Source organism: Ovis canadensis, chromosome 19, assembly GCF_042477335.2.
Source record: "Ovis canadensis isolate MfBH-ARS-UI-01 breed Bighorn chromosome 19, ARS-UI_OviCan_v2, whole genome shotgun sequence".
Taxonomy (NCBI): domain Eukaryota; kingdom Metazoa; phylum Chordata; class Mammalia; order Artiodactyla; family Bovidae; genus Ovis; species Ovis canadensis.
This window is the reverse complement of record NC_091263.1, coordinates 38,119,592-38,136,116: the sequence shown is the minus strand read 5'-3', so window position 1 is coordinate 38,136,116 and position 16,525 is coordinate 38,119,592. Positions and strand designations below refer to the sequence as shown.

Below are 16,525 nucleotides of genomic sequence, written 5' to 3'. Positions count from 1 at the left end.
GTAGGCAACTTGCAGTGTCTACTAAAAGGACTAATGATGACTGAAAGGGAATCTGACTGCACATAGAGTTCAGTAGTCTGGAAGCTTAATAGTGATATTTATTAGTATTCCACGACAGTTTGTGTTGACAAGACTGATAAACTCCATTTGTGGTCTTTCTGGGTAAAGTTTGATATCTGCCCTCCTTGTTATTACCTTAATTTTCCATTGCGCATTACTCATGACTGAAAAAGAAAATATTTTAAACTGAGAATTTGAAAACATTATTTTATTTTTTTCCTTTTTTCAAAAGTTTTAACTTTCCTTCATGCCTAATGCCCTAACTAACACTTTTTTCAGCAAATAACAATTATTTAACAGCAAAACAGCTGCAAGGCTTGCATTTCAGGCCTGAAGAATACAAAAGCAGGTGGAAGAGGCAGGCATCTCTCCAAGTCTCAATGAAGGGCATAGAATTGTTGGGGTTTCTGGTTTTCAGAAACCAGCAGAGAATCCAGATTAGATTTCAGGAGTTTGTGTTCTGAAGAAATGGGTTTATTCTTTAAGACTTCCTTTTCTCTCCAAGTTAGTATCAGAACCATTAAATGTGGAGTCCAGGCCATGAGTTCTGGTCCTGGCTCTGTTTCAGATCATTATTAGATATTGGACTACTATGTTCAAATTATCTGTGCAACATTCACTAATCTCTAAATGAAGAGATTAAAAGAAATCTCTCAGATCCTTTTTAGTTCTATCACTACATAATAATAGCTAAATAAAGACTAAATATGTCTATAAACTATATTTGCATTGCTGCAATCCTGTCCTTTGTGTGAGGACAACAGTTAACTGGACATATATTTAAAGTGATGTTCATTCACACTAACAGCTCTCTTAGTACAAAATCTGATCAAAATAAGAATGGAAGATTTTGCTAATTTCTTCTGCAAGCTACCTTCACAGTGTTAAGCTTTCACAACATGGCAGCAACTCTGAAAATTAATCGTGTAGCATATTGAGAAAAAAAAATACCTCACTACCTCCTGGTATACTGATATCTTTAGGAAAGGCAAAACACACAAAGTGCTGCTGTGCTTCTCCGCAATGAGGCACCTGAATACTTTCCCGTTCCCACTGAGAAATGTATTAAAAATTTCTGTAGACATTCATTGAAATTTGCTTGTCTCTGCTGGCAGCAGTCAGCAGCTCTGAAATCCAGTTTCTGGAGCTGTGCTGACATTCCTGACAGTCTTGATGGCAAAAGACAAGGAAATAAATATTCTCATTATGGGCTGTATTAGAAACTGTGAGCTCAGTAATACTGTGGGCAAAGCGGGCAAGGCAAGGGAATTTGCGAGACAACAACCAAGTGGGTCTTGAAGGTTATATGAGACTATCACAGACATCCATCAGTTTGGGGCAGTGGAGTCAATGATTTTCTGATGAAATCTCCCCAATTACTCAAAACCCCCCGATGCAAACTGTCCAGCAGTGATTCTCTCATTGCTTCTCTAGGCTATGATTACCTTAAAGCTGGCAGCATCACCAAGAGCCGCTGGCCATACTGAGCATTTTAAACCCAGCATATGGTATCCCAGTTTCTATTGTAACAGATCATGCAGAGGAAAGGAAATGAGTCAGGCTTTTATTATATCAGTGGGATACTGGGTAATGGCATGAAATCCATTGTAAAGGATGCTGTATGTCCTATTTCAAAAGCTGTGCAGTGTCAGACCTTCTTAGGGTACCACAGAAATGAACAGCAATTAATCTACTTTGAAAAGCTTTTCAGTCAGCAGGTATTTCCAGTGCTCTACCAATCACCATGCATAGCGTCTTTGTCATCTCTTGGTTAATAGGTACAAATCCAGATGTGATGTCATTGCATATACAGTACTATTAAAGCTTAACCCAAACACCAAAAAAACAATAGAAATTGCTGTGGATGATGAGGTTGTCTGTGATGCTTCTTCACATTAGGAATAGAGTTTTAGGAGATTCAAAATTTTCACCTTGCTTTCCATCAACTCCCAGATCATTTGACAGCAGGAATTCATGATCTTTAACAACTGCTCATTAAATAGGAACAGAAGTGAGGTGCTTTGAGGTTCTTCCTCCTAGCATACTAGAATTACCAGATTATTCACGGGTGAAATCCCCATGAACTGTTCACCAAGGGAGGTTTTTGTTTCCACCTTCCTTTTATATGTCACCGAGATCCTCACTCCTCAAAATGTGGTCCATGGGCCAAAAGTATCTTCCTTACCTGAAAGTTTGTTAAAAAGGTAGTGTTGGGACCCACACAGGGCCTGTTGTCTCCAAAGTCACATTTTAACAAAATCTCCAGGTGATTTGCATGCACATTAAAGTCTGAGAATCCCTGAGCTATATCTGTGATTCCCCTGCACTCCTCACTTATGTCCAGGGATGTGCAGGAAGTGGAGGCATCACCAGGGCAGCATGTGAGAGCCACAGGTGACCAGCCTTTTCCCATGGATATTCTGATTCCATAAGCCTGGGGCAGGGTCCCTCAGAACCATTGTTCCAGTGGACTCTGAGACAGCACCAGATCGAAGATCCACCCACTTTGATCCCTTTTCTGCAAAACCAGCCAAGATTCACCCTGCTGAGGTGGAGTACTTTGATTTTCACATCAAACCCAAGCAGAAGGGCAGAACATCTCTTCTATCAAGTTCATATTTAAAAGAATTTAAAATAAAATATAATCACCTCAGGCTTTCCTCCAGTCTTGTCCTTGTTGTTAAGAGAAATGAACAACTAAGAAAGGACTGGCTTAATATAATTGTCATCTTTGAATGCTTTTATACAAAATGCATCCCCATTGAACTTAGATCTCATTCACACAGCATCAGACTCAAGGACCTTATAACAGTGTCTGTAGAGTTCCTTAGGGGGTTTATAATCTGTAGTTTACATTGCATTATCTTTGGATCCGCATGGTAATCCTATAAGGAGTAAAGACATGTGTTTTATAGAAAATAAAGTTGAAGCAAAGAGATTAAGTGAGGTCACATGTTAATCAATGGTAGGTTCAGGAGTTACCTTTCCCTAGAATGTGCAACCCCTTTATTTATTTATTTATTTATTTTTACGGTCAGGAGACAGCTGTACAAATAGTTATTGGATGCTGCATGCATTAATTCTTTGAGTTCCATCCTAGATCAATGCAGTCTGAATTTTTTGAGAGGGATTCCTCTGGCATCACTAATAGTTTTTTGTTTTTTTTTTTTGTCTGTACTGGGTCCTAGTTGTGGCACATGGGATCTTTGATCTTTCATTTTTGTTGCAGCTTGAGGGTTCTTTTAGTTGGAGCATATGGAATCTTTACTTGCAGCTTGCAAACTTAATTGTGGCATGTGGGATGTTTAATTGTAGCATGTGGGATCCCGTTCCCTGACCAGGGATCGAACCCCAGCCCCCTGCATTGGGAATGCAGAGTCTTAGCCACTGTACCACCAGGAAAGTCCCACATTCATAGTTTTAATAGCATTCCAGATGACTCTAATGTGCAGCCTGAGTGGAAAATGTGTGTCTCTGCCCTAAAAAATCAAATAGATCTTGTCCCAGCAAGACCTTTCTATCTGCAAATATCTCCAGGGTCTCAGAAATTTGCTTGAATCTAGATATATCTTGAATATTATAGCCTGAAAAAAATCAATGCCTTTCTACTGCAAGGTTATTTCAGCGGAATATTTTGTCTTTGCTGTAGGACAAAGGTGAAAGCATGAAACTAGGACACCCACATTCTAATCCTAGCACTGCAGTTAACTTACTTGAGCCAATTATGTAACTGCTCTGAACCCTCTTGTTTTTCTGTCTCCCCACACATACTTGAGTTCCAGCATCAAGATGTCACCTTCAGAATCCAGCTCACCCAGTGTCTTAATTAGTCCAAACTATGCTGACAGGTCACTGGGCCAGGACTAATCTTGCTCTGCTGAAATGAGCCTCCTTTATGCCCAGAATAATCTTTAAGACATCTACATTCTAGTCAAGAATGTATAATGGATAAGGCAAGCATTGCCTAATTCCCCTGTCCATGTCTTACTCCCCACTCCTGCCCTAGCCTGGCTCCCATGCTTACCAATTTTATGTAACTTCAGATTTTCTGGTGCATCTGTATTAGCTCCATTGCAATCCAGACAGTTTAGCTCTTGCTTTAATGTGTCAGCCAACGGTACACGGAGATTCCATTTTTACCCAGCTGCAAACCTCAAACTGTAACACACTATTTTTGATACTGTGACCTCCCGGTAGTATAATTACCAACCCCATGCATCATATCAGACCTTCTTGGATACTGACATGTTATTGGCTAGGTTCTAATTTTCTCTCTGTGTTGTTTGGACAACTAGCCACCTTCCTTAGGAAGCAGTCCCTCCACTACCAGCTTATTCCTCTACTTTCTCTTACTGAGATTTCAGATTCTCTCCTATACCACATCTTGATTCCCAGCGAAACTCACAAATCCTTACACAATATTATGCCAACCAAATGGAATGTATCTTTGCCCTTTCAGTTCAGTTCAGTCTCTCAGTTGTGTCTGATTCTTTGCGACCCCATGGACTGCAGCACTCCAGGCTTCCCTGTCCATCACCAGCTCTGGGAGCCTGCTCAAACTCATGTCCTTCAAGTTGGTGATGCCATCCAACCATCTCATCTTCTGCCATCCCCTTCTCCTCCTGCCATCAATGTTTCCTAGCATCAGGGTCTTTTCTAATGAGTCAGTTCTTCACATCAGATGACCAATTAAACCTCTTTGCCCTTTAAACCTCTCCAATGTGTTTTAAGGATAAAAAGATATAATAGATGTGGTACCAGTTTTCACAATTCAAACATGCAGACATTCTTGATTTTATTAATTAGGCTTGGTTTGATTTTTTTCATTTGCATAAGCTTGAAATTAAGGTTAACTCAGAAATGTAGCTTGTCTTTGAAAACATGATTCTTGATTTATATTCATGTAGCAACTTCTAAGTAGGCAAATATTTTTCAGATATCTCTTCCAAGAGATTCATCTGGAATATGCATCTATTATTAACATAAGCTCATCATATTCTGGCATTGTGGCTTTATTAAAATGCTGATTTAGCCATTCTCCTAACATCTGAAAATTGCTCTTAAAAATGCAACATGACACTTGAGGTAAAGTCTACCGATCATCTCTTCTTAGGCCAAGCTCTCTATAATTCTTTACATCGTACATTAGTATGTATAGTATGTGCCTGGAGTTCATTCATTTCCTTAGAAGAAGCAAAGCATTGAGTGGGCCTCAGAGGAGCTAAGGTTTTTAAAAGATTTCTGAGAATTTTTAAAATAAACTAGGAATCATAGTCTTCAGCTTATTTTATATGGCAATTTGAAAAAAAGTAAAGTTTGAAATTTTTAAATGGCTGTGAGATTAACAGTCACTCAATTGTCATGAAAAACCATAAAAAGAATCTCATTCTATGCATTGTAACCATCTCCTTTTCTGGTTTTAGTGGGGACATGGATGGCTGCACATATCAGGACAAAGGGTCGGCATTGCATTTCAGATGTCTTGGGGTGTGTGTGTGGATTGAGAGAAGGTGCCCAAAAATAGGCTCAGTTTTTAAGATGTTTAAGTAACAAATGATAAATTATATTCTTGGGACCTTGAGTCTTTATTGTTTGTTCACCACTGAGGTAGCTGCCCTTTGATGTCCATTTCATGTCACCTGAAAAGTGACTTACCTGAGAGGTGCCTTATCTCCTGTAAGTAAACTTTAGAACCACAGGTGCTCAGCAAGTTAAGACTGACCTTGCTGGAGACCAGTGATTCCGAAGAGGTTTTGTCACGAAGGCAATATGTAGCTTTCTGACATCTGGACATGGAACCCTGGGAAATAATGTTTAAAATGCTGATTGGGACAGCACCAAAATAATACTGCTATTCCAGCCTTCAAGAATATTGTGTATCAAACTCAGTGAAACCAACTTTTATGATTTTATTTCTATGGAATATGCATTCCAAGTTGTACTTCTAAGCCCAAAGCATTATATATTCATTTGAGTAGATATCTATTGAAATTCACTGAGAAAAGGTTAATATTTAGTTAGTGATAGGTTAATCAGCACCATAGTACTAGGTTGGTTTTTTTTTTATCTTGTATTAAATATTCTTAAGGCAGTCTTGTTAGATGCTCCTTGACTCTACCATGTTTCTTTGAAAAATACAAACCTGGACTTTTTAATCTGAAACTTAATGAGCTGATTCCTCCCTTTTTTTTCTCTTCCCACTTTGTCAATCAGAGGAGGTTACGGCACCCGGCTGATTTAATCAGCATAGAGAAATGTGAAACAGTTTGGAAGATGAGGTTTTTCTCCTTTCATTAAACCTCCTTTTTTTCACCAGTTGAGAAGAAAAAAGCCTCCTGGATTAGGGACTACTTGTTATAAACTTGTCTGACCTAAACAGCCTGGTGATGTATTTCATGTTTGGAAGCAGAGGCCACTAGGATTATCTGTCCTTACTGCAACAGACCCAGGCTCTATTTCTCTCAGCCATGAGATAATGTAGCTCAACTGTTTGATTCCACTTATATGAGATACCTAGACTAGTCAAATTCCTAGAATCAGAAAGTATAGTGATGGATGCCAGGGGCCCAGGGTTTGGGGTGGTGAGGAAGGGAAATGAGGATTTAGTGCTTAAGCGGGGCACAGTTTCAGTTTAGGAAGGTGAAAAATTGGGGAGATGGATGATGGTAGTGTTGCACAACAATGTGATTGCACTTACTATACAGTTAAATATGGTTGAAATAATATATGTGACTTCTACCATAATGTTTTTAAATGTTAAAAAAAAGGAATCGATAAGGAAAGCAAAAGGGAGAAATGAAGCCCCACATTTTTAGAGGAATGGTAAGCTTCTCCATCACTAGATGTGACAAGAAGAGTTGAGATGAACATTTCTGATATTATTTCCAAAATCAGTTAAGCATATTCTCTGATGCTACTGATGTACTTTTTGCCTTTGAACTTTCCTATCCATTCTTTAAAACAACTTGAATGTTTCATGACTATACTTTTGAATGCTGAATATCAATAACTGCATACTTTTTGAGTACAGAAAATGAGTTGTATCAATAGAAGCATTCCCTGATCTTAAAATAATTCTGAGGCCCCCAGTTTCTTAAACTAACTTGTAATAGAGAATTGATGGTCTGTTTTCAAAGAAGATCACCCCGGGCATGGTAGCTGTACACTTTGTACCTTCATTCTCCTTTCAATTCTAGTAAGAGGCATATTTAAACTGTCTTTGCACCTATAGCAAGTTCCAGGCCATAACACTTAGAAACAGACTCAGCTGCTTAACAGCAGCCCAGTATTTCTGCCTGGAGAGACCCATGGCCTGAGGAGCCTGGCGGGCTGCAGTCTATAAGATCACAAACAGCTGGACATGGGTGAGCAACTGAGGACACACATACTTAATAGCAATTGAATTTCTTAATAGTTGAATTTCTTTGGTTGCCTAGAGAAGATCATTTAGTTCTTTAAAAAAAAAAAGCAAAACTAAATCTCACGATTTTTTTCTTCTTTGCTTTTATACATACATTTCCATGTTCTTTATTTAGCCAAAATCAAAGATTTTATAGTTCATTGCTGATGACCCTAATTACTCAGCTTCTCTCTTGATATAATAGTTACTCTGTACTTAATTTCATGATAGGCTGTATAGTTGTAGATAGATTTAACTTCAAGTTGAGAATGTCTCTATTTTCTTTTCAGACATTTAAAAAAAAATCAAAGTGATTATCTCCAGGTTTGATCCTTAGAACTGGAGAACCATTCATCTGTCAGAGTGAGGGTCAAACACATTAGCACCAAAAGAAAACGGCATTTGGAAAGTGAGATTTGATCCATAAAAGCTGACTGTGATCATTCAACAAAGCTCACCTGCATGCAGAGTTCCCTTTCAGAGGTATCCTGTCCCAAAAAGCAGTGAAGGATGATACTGTGTGTAAACCTAGGTGCTAGGTGGGCTGTGAAGAGTCTGCAGATGTGAAAAGCACATTATATGCCCAGTAGAGTGCTACCAGCCAGAGAAGAACAAATGATCAATGCTGATCCTCCAACAACATGAACCTGCCTGAGCATTTCATAAATAATCCAGTGGACAATCACCAAAGGATATATGGCAAGCATTCTTGTTTTAATGCCTGTTAGAAATAGGAATCTTGTCTTTTCAGCTGAAGAAAGAAACGAGCAGCTCTTTCGATACATTTTCAGAAATGAATCAGTGTTTTGTCAGGTCAGTGCGTCACGATTTTACATTGAATTAAGCAGGATAATGGCGCAGTACATAGAATGAGGAAATGCTGGCTGAGTCCTGGAAATTTGGAAATAGAGTCTGGTTGGGAGATCAGAAATGGAACTCTCAAGCAGAATATTTTCCACTGTCAAGGATCCTGATCCTATGAATATGTTAGTACAATCCTGAAGTTGGCCATTTTTCTGATATACATTTTTATCTCATTTGGTTTAGTTTTTAGACATTTAGAAAAGAAATACCTGGAGTTGGTCAAATCAAAGACCAGGCAACACTATGCATGTACACAAGTGAAGCTCGCTTTTACTGACAAAAGAATAGATGGTAGCGTTTTGTCTAAAGGTAGGATTATAGCTTCTGATTTAGAAGAAAATGACTTAATGAAGTGGCTGTTTATTGATCAAGGTCAAACTGTAAAGACAAAAGGCTTCTTTAACCCATCATGCTTATGTGAGTTAGCTATAGTCATTAATAATTTTGGTATTTGAAACATAGAGAATAAATACAAAATTTCGAATGAAATAGTAATCCTTTTATAGAAGGACCAACCCTGCCTACATTGTAAACTAAAAGAACTGTCACAAATTTAATGCAGAAGCAGGTTGGGAGACTGTTGATGACATTTTAGGTGGGTCCTGGCTGCTGATGAAGCAGTGGGCAGCCACGTTGTATGGAGCACGAATGCCCATTCCCATTTCTTACTGCAATACACCCTATTTTTCTCACATCAGCTGGTCGTAGGCTAACACATTATCACCATCCTTACTATCAAAATTAACCCCTGGAAAGGAGTTGTGTTATAACAACACTCTGCAGGAATTCATAAGTCCATATGGCAGCACAGCTGGAAAGATAGCTGCAGTTGATAATGTAGTGACTCAAAAATATCCAAAGCATCTCTACTTTGCAAAGTCATTTAGAATTTGTATACTTTCTCCTTCCCTCAGACTGACACACACACTAGGGAACACCTGGGAAATGCCAGAATGCTTCAGTTTTATAGGTGCTTGAAGCCCCAATTCTTATCATTTCATGCAAATCCAGATTTGCCTTTCAAAAGAATAAATAGGATTTTCAAAATAAATAGTAGCCAATTTAAGTACCCTATATTTCTTCCATTTATGGTTCCTGATTACTGCAAAATAGGGCCAGATTGAGACATCTCTAAAATAAAAACCTAAGTATAACAAAACATCACTACACCTTGTCTGTGGTTTTTGCTGCCTTCTCAGATTGTTCACTGTATTGCAAGCTAGCATTCCTTATCAGTGTACAATTCCTACTTCAGTGAAGTTATTGTGATCAACAAAATTTATGATTGGGTTCCATTGCAGTACATAAATTAGGATATTGAGGTTGAAGAGAATAGATTTTTATTTTTTTAAGTGAAAGCATCAAACTTTGGCAGAACTTCTCAGATGCCAGCAGTTATGGTGGATACAGAAATGAGCAAAAACAGGGTGGTTCCTCTTACCATGGAATCTACAGTTCTGCTGGGGCATGAGTGGGTAATCAGATAATTACACTGGGACGTGAACTCTCGGTTATGAGGTGGGAGAAGAACAGAGCTCAGTGATCTGATCCTGTAGAATAGAAGGACATGTAGTCTGGGAGAAGGCTTCCCTGGAGACATAGCTCCAGACATAAGACGTAGATTAGATTTTTAAGGATGAGAGAGGACAAGGAAAGAAGGACTCACAGATTAGACAGGACAATAGCGCATAGGTCTTGGGTGGGGAGATTGCCTGGCCATGAGAGAGAAGTGTGGTGGGACCTCCAGAGCAGCAGGAAGAGTGGGACTGGTCTCAGGCTGGGATGCAGGCAGACGCTAGAGTCAGATATGGTAGTAAAGATTTTGGTGTTTTTCCAAAGAGAAGTTAGAAATTGCTAAAGATTTTTTTTAAAGTAGTATTGTGAAATAGGTTATAAGTTAGGGTGGAAAGCATTTTAAAATGGTTTTTTGGCAGGTAAGGCTGATTTATTACCCAGTTTTCTATGAAAAAAGAAAGAAACAAGGGTCCGTATAGTCAAAGCTATGGTTTTTCCACTAGTCAAGTATGGATGTGAGAGCTGGACCATAAAGAAGGCTGAGCATTGAAGAGTTTATGCTTTTGAACTGTGTTGTGGGGGAAAATTCTTGAGAGTCACCTGGACAGCAAGGAGATCAAGCCAGTCAATCTTAAAGGAAATTGACTCTAAATATTCATTGGAAGGACTGATGCTGAAGGCTGAAGCTTCAATACGTTGGCCACCTGATGCGAAGAGCCATCTCACTGGAAAAGACTCTGATGCTGGGAAAGATTAAGGGCAGGAGGAGAAGGGGACGACAGAGGATGAGATGGTTGGATGGCATCACTGACTCAATGGACATCAGTTCCATTGCTCAGTCATATCCGACTCTGCGACCCCATGGACTGCAGCATGCCAGGCCTCCCTATCCATCACCAACTCCCAGAATTAAGCCTGGCATGCTTCAGTCCATAGGGTCTCAAAGAGTTGAACATGGCTGAGCTACTGAACAACAACAAAAATCAAACTAAAATCAGAGGATTACCATCAAAAGTTTACTTGAAAAATTACTTATACACATAGCACAGGTAAATCAAATAGGGAAATGACCATTCAATACTGTCTTAATCCATCCAGGCTACTATAAAATACTACAGACTAGGTAGCTTATAAACAGCAGACATTTATACACACAGTTCAGAAGACTGGAAGTCTGAGATCAGGGTGCCAGCAAGGTGAGGTCAGGACTCTCATTTTGGTTGATTGTGCTAAGTCACTTCACTTGTGTGAGACTTTGTGTGACCCTATGGACCATAGCCTGCTAGACTTCTCTGTCCATGGGATTCTCCAGTCAAGAGTATTGGAGTGGGTTGCCATTTCCTTCTCTAGGGGATCTTCCTGATCCGGAGATGGAACCCACCTCTCTTTTGTCTCCTGCATTGGCAGACAAGTTCTTTACCCCTAGCACCACCTGGGAAGCCCCTTGGTTGATTGCCAGCACGTTTTCACTGTATAGAAGGAACATGACAGTTCTGTGGGATCTCTTTTATAGAAGCAATAATCTCATTTGTGAGGGCACAAACCGTATGACCTAATCACCCCTCAAAGACACCACCTACTAATACCATTGCCTTTATGATTTAGGATTTCAAAATATGAATTCTGAGGGAACACAGACAGTTACACTAGAGCAGATACTAACAACTAAAGAACTGAAGTGTAACAAGGAGGACAGAAAAAACATCTTTAAAGTCCTCAAGCAATAGCCACTTTGTATTTATCTATCAAATGCACATTAAATCTGGACACCTACTTTAAATATTGACTTCCCTGGTGGCTAAGACAGTAAAGAATCTGCCTGCAATACAGAAGACCCAGGTTCGATCCCTGGATCAGGAAGATCCCCTGGAGAGGGGAATGACAACCCACTCCAATATTGCTGACTGGAGAATTCCATGGACAGACCATTGAGTCGCAAATAGTTGGAAAGACTGAGCAACTAACACTTTCTTTCAATTTAAGTATATGACGCCTGCTTCATTGTTATAAAACATTTTTCTAAGGGAATCCAGAAGTAATGTTCTATCATACTTACCAGTATACATACACACCAACACACATATACACAAATGACCTCCCCCACCCCAAGAATTATTAGAAAATTAGCAGTTCTAGCTAATTATAGGGAGAGGCTAACATGGCATATTGGGTGTAGACATAAGAAAAGGGTGATCCCAGTTTACCCAGAAGGTGAAAACTAAAGCAATAAAAAGTTCTATCTCAGTTCCTCAAAATCTTATTTAATCAGTGATAGCCAGATACCACTGTTGGAATGGAAAAATAGTTTTCAAATTGCCTAAATTTAACTTCCGAGATAGGAATTATGGAACCACCTCACCCCACCCTTGGTCAGTTTGAAAGAATAAAGTAATACACACATTTTTGGTTAGTGAACCTCAGACATGGATAGAATTACAACCAATGTTAATAAATAAAGTTTAAAAAAATTAAAAAAACCTCCAGCACAGTGACTTAAAAAAAATATTCAGTGATAAAAAAGGGGAGGGGTTGAAGGGGAGGTGTCAACTATTGCCTGAGGATGCAAAACAAAACAAACACTAAAAATACAGGTGAAAGAGATGCCTTAAGGAAATACAATAAAATTAAGAGATGCTTCTCTTGTGCTTTCAGTCAAGTACAAGAAAACAAAGATTCTCTGAAACAATGGTCAGGTAAAAAGAATAAAGGAAAGTATAATGATCAGGAAGCTTTGTAAACAACAGTTAGGGAATAAAGGTCTAATTTTATATAATCAATATAATTGATAAAGATGTTTGATCATTATATATATATAAACTATTTTATTTTATGTCACGGCACACTTAGCATTTCATATTGTACTTTTTCTGCTTTGACAGGGAGCCAGAAGTTATTATGGTGTTCTTTATTTTAATAATTAAAAGAAATAGAGATCTCAGTAGGTGTAAAAACAAAATGTATACCTTTCAAACTGCTAGAGCAAGTTTAGTCAAAGAAACTATTCAGTTAAAATGAAGCCCAAAAAGGAAAAATGAGAAAAACAGCATAAATAAAAAATACACAAAAAGATGACAAATAAGAGTAACAGAAACTTGTAACAGTAATAGTAACTTGTAACAGAAAATATAGAGGTATAATTTCTGTATTTAATGAGAACATACAACTGAATTAAAAATCTGTTTGATCTAGTCAAAATATGATGGCATCATTTCAAATAAGATATCTATTCTCCTCATAAAGTAAGCTTTATTTAAAAAAAAAAAAAGAAGAAGGTAGAATTATCAGTTTAGGACCAAAGTATTATTTACATGCTGCTGCTGCTGCTGCTGCTAAGTCACTTCAGTTGTGTCCAACTCTGTGCGACCCCATGGACAGCAGCCTACCAGGCTCCTCTGTCCCTGGGATTCTCCAGGCAAGAATACTAGAGTGGGTTGCCATTGCTTTCTCCAATGCATGAAAGTGAAAAGTGAAAGTGAAGTCATTCTGTCATGTCCGACTCTGGGGGACCCCATGGACTGTAGCCTACCAGGCTTCTCTGTCCATTGGATTCTCCAGGCAACAGTACTAGAGTGGGTTACCATTTCCTTCTCCATATTTACATGCAAAAACATTTAATTGGCAAAGGATACTTTTTTATTATTAAATACTCAAATCTCAGTGAAGATATTCCAATTATATTAACTATTGTAAAACATAAGGTCAAAATTTATAATATTAAACAATTGAAAATACAAGGAGAAATTACTAAAGCACATTTGTTATATAACTTGACAGTCTAAGTAAATAGAAATAATAATATAACAACTTTGAATAATGTAACAATAAAATGTATATGTTCACATTATTTTCTACTGCCCATGTAATACTTATTTTAATTTATTATATATTAATCCAAGAAAAGAAAACCTTCAACATGTTAAAATTGTACAGATCAGGCCTTATTTTCTGCTGTAATGTGGTTAAACCAGAGATTAGCTATAGATTAGTTTTATATTAATACAATGACAGTTGTATTTAGTGATCTCTGAGGTTGCTTCCAGCTCAAATTTTAGATGATGCTCCATTATTAACTAATTCTTTCTCTGTGTAAGAATTTTTGTTCCACCCTTTGGGGGAAGAAGATGTTGACATTGTTTGGAGGTATTTCTACAATATGTGAATATATGGGTCTCTTGTTGTTGTTTAATTGCTAATTCATGTCTGACCCCCTGGTCTGTAGCCTGCCAGGCTCCTCTGTCCATGCAATTTCCCAGGCTAGAATACTGGAGTGGATTGCCATTCCCTTTTCCAGGGGATCTTCCCATCCCAAGGGTCGAACTTGCATACCCTGCATTGGCAGATGGATTCTTTACTGCTGAGCCACTTGGGAAGCCTTCCTGCAACCCATATAACTACTTTATTGCTGATTTTCCTTTTGAAAATCACTCTGGTTCTTCAAGTTAAAATAACTGTCCTTGCTACTCTGCCTTGAGAGATGGTTATCACTAAAAATGCCTGGGTTGGCAGTAATCTGCTTTGTTTCTGCCTGGAGCTGTTTTGAGTCTCCAGCGGCAGACCTTCAGTGTGTTACTGGGGCAAGTGTGCAATGGTGTGCATTAGATCTGCACTGAGCAATGCTCAGATGATTTGACTTTCTGCAGGGAATGAAAAAAGATATACATATAAACACCCCTATTCCCAAGTGGCACTGTAACCTAGTTAAGAGAATTGCTTGCGGGGGAGTGCATTATGCTAAGAAGACTAGTTCATTTTCAGGTTAGAAAACTTTAAATTCAAGTTGACATAGCGTCTCTTTTCATTTTCATACTCATCTCAGCTGGGGAAATGCAGCATTCATCACTAAAAATCAACCAGTGAAATACTGCAGAGGTGGAGGTATGGGGGGAGTGTAGGGGAGTCAGTGGTCCAAAGCCTGAGAGTGGCTGTGATCTGAAATATGTTGCGTTTTATTTTGTAGCAGACACTATACCAAATGTTCATTTCACTGGTAGACCTTTTATTTTCAACAAAATCCCGTGCACCCAGCAGCAATCTTTGACTGCAATGCAATCAACACAAATTATCTGGTGATGTACCAACATTCCAGACAGCTCATAAGCAATTAGGGATCAAGTCTGAATTAAATCCAGAGGTTCAGGGCTAAGTATATTAGGGTAATGCAGAGAATGCTATTCTGCCAGTTTTCTGACCATGAGTGGCTTCATTCAGCAAACCTCACATTAGGCTCTCCCCTCTTAAGTACCACATGTGGCTTTGCCTGTTTTAATGTCAGGGTAGATCCATAAAGATTAGTGTGTAGCTCTTGTAGGGGAGGAAAAGCTTTTCTCTCTTCCCTCTAGGTTCTTTGGCTGGCCTAATAATTAAATTGGCCTAAGATCAACAGGAAAAAAACAGATTTGATTCTGTACATACAGGGGCCCATACAAATACGAGATTTAAAGTTTAAGTGACCAAAGCAGGTTGCTTTTATACTTTTTAGACAAAGAAGCAATAAGCTTTTGAAGGATTGTCGAGACAAAGAAGTTTGGACTCTGGGTAGTAAATAAGTAAAGAAGTAGCAAAGTTGGTCAGAACATCCTTGTGCTTAGTCGCTAAGTTGTGTCCAACTATTTGCAACCTTTTGGACTGTAGACTTCCAGGTCCTCTCTTCATGGGATTGTTCAGGCAGGAAATACTGAAGTGGGTTGTTGTGTCCTTCTTGGCCCTAAATTCCCTATCTCTAGTGATAAGAGATAATCTCTCCTTTTGTACAAAGAGAGTATCTTTCACATGGGAGATTTATTTCCTGCTTTCAGGAGGACAAATGAGGGTCAGTGTCTTACTTGCACTATTTCTTAAGTAACTTTAATTCAAAATAATCAGTATGCTAACATGGCACACTTATGGTGACACATTCTTTTCTTTCATTATACTGAAATTTTCAGATTGCGAATGAATGGCCTCATTAAAGGACAGATTGGCTAAGACTAAAAGTAATCCCTGCTAATCCTAGCTTTAACAACTCTCATCTTTGCCATGTGCAAGTATGTTTAAAATGAGTTACATAGACGTGCTTTCCTAGACACCTTTCACCTACAGTTTCACCATATTCCCCTTCTAACAGAAACCTAGAAACAATTCAGGATTAATTAATGGAAGAGTCCATTGTCTTTTATATAGATAGAATGAGAAATATGCAAGTTGTAAGGGTTTCTGTTGACAGACTAGTAGGACATATTTGCCATTCAGACCCTACGCCTTGTAAGAAAAAATTAAGAAGAATTTGGGGTGTTGACCCTGGGATGTGTAATCATGCATGGCTCTTGTAAGCTGTTACCTCTTAATCACTCAGGAGCCGAGGCTCTTGAAGCAGACTAATGATCCCCTGCTGACTACCGCGCTGCTTGCACTTCTGCCTTCAACACATCTGTCTGCACTGCTTCCCAAGGGGACTCTCTTAAAGTTGGAAAGTCTGACATCCGCACGTTAGCTACCCTGTGACTTTCTCCATTAATAATGGACTGGCCCACTGTAAGCTCTGTGTTTCCTCCCCAACACCGACTGCTTTCCCTTTTATGTGCCACTATGCCAGCCATCAGAGAGACGGCCAGAGAAAAGACAGCTGGCATCTGTAACTCATAGGGGGCTCATAAAAACTAAAACAGGTAGATTGTTCTCTCAAATGAAGTTCTTGGAAGTACTGAATGA

General features: G+C 38.7%; 1 protein-coding gene across 3 annotated transcripts in view; it reads left to right on the top strand.

Moving 5' to 3' along the window:
* Positions 1 to 16,525, top strand: part of CNTN4 (contactin 4) — a 1,043,858-nt gene that overhangs the window by 768,799 nt on the left and 258,534 nt on the right. The window lies entirely within an intron of this gene.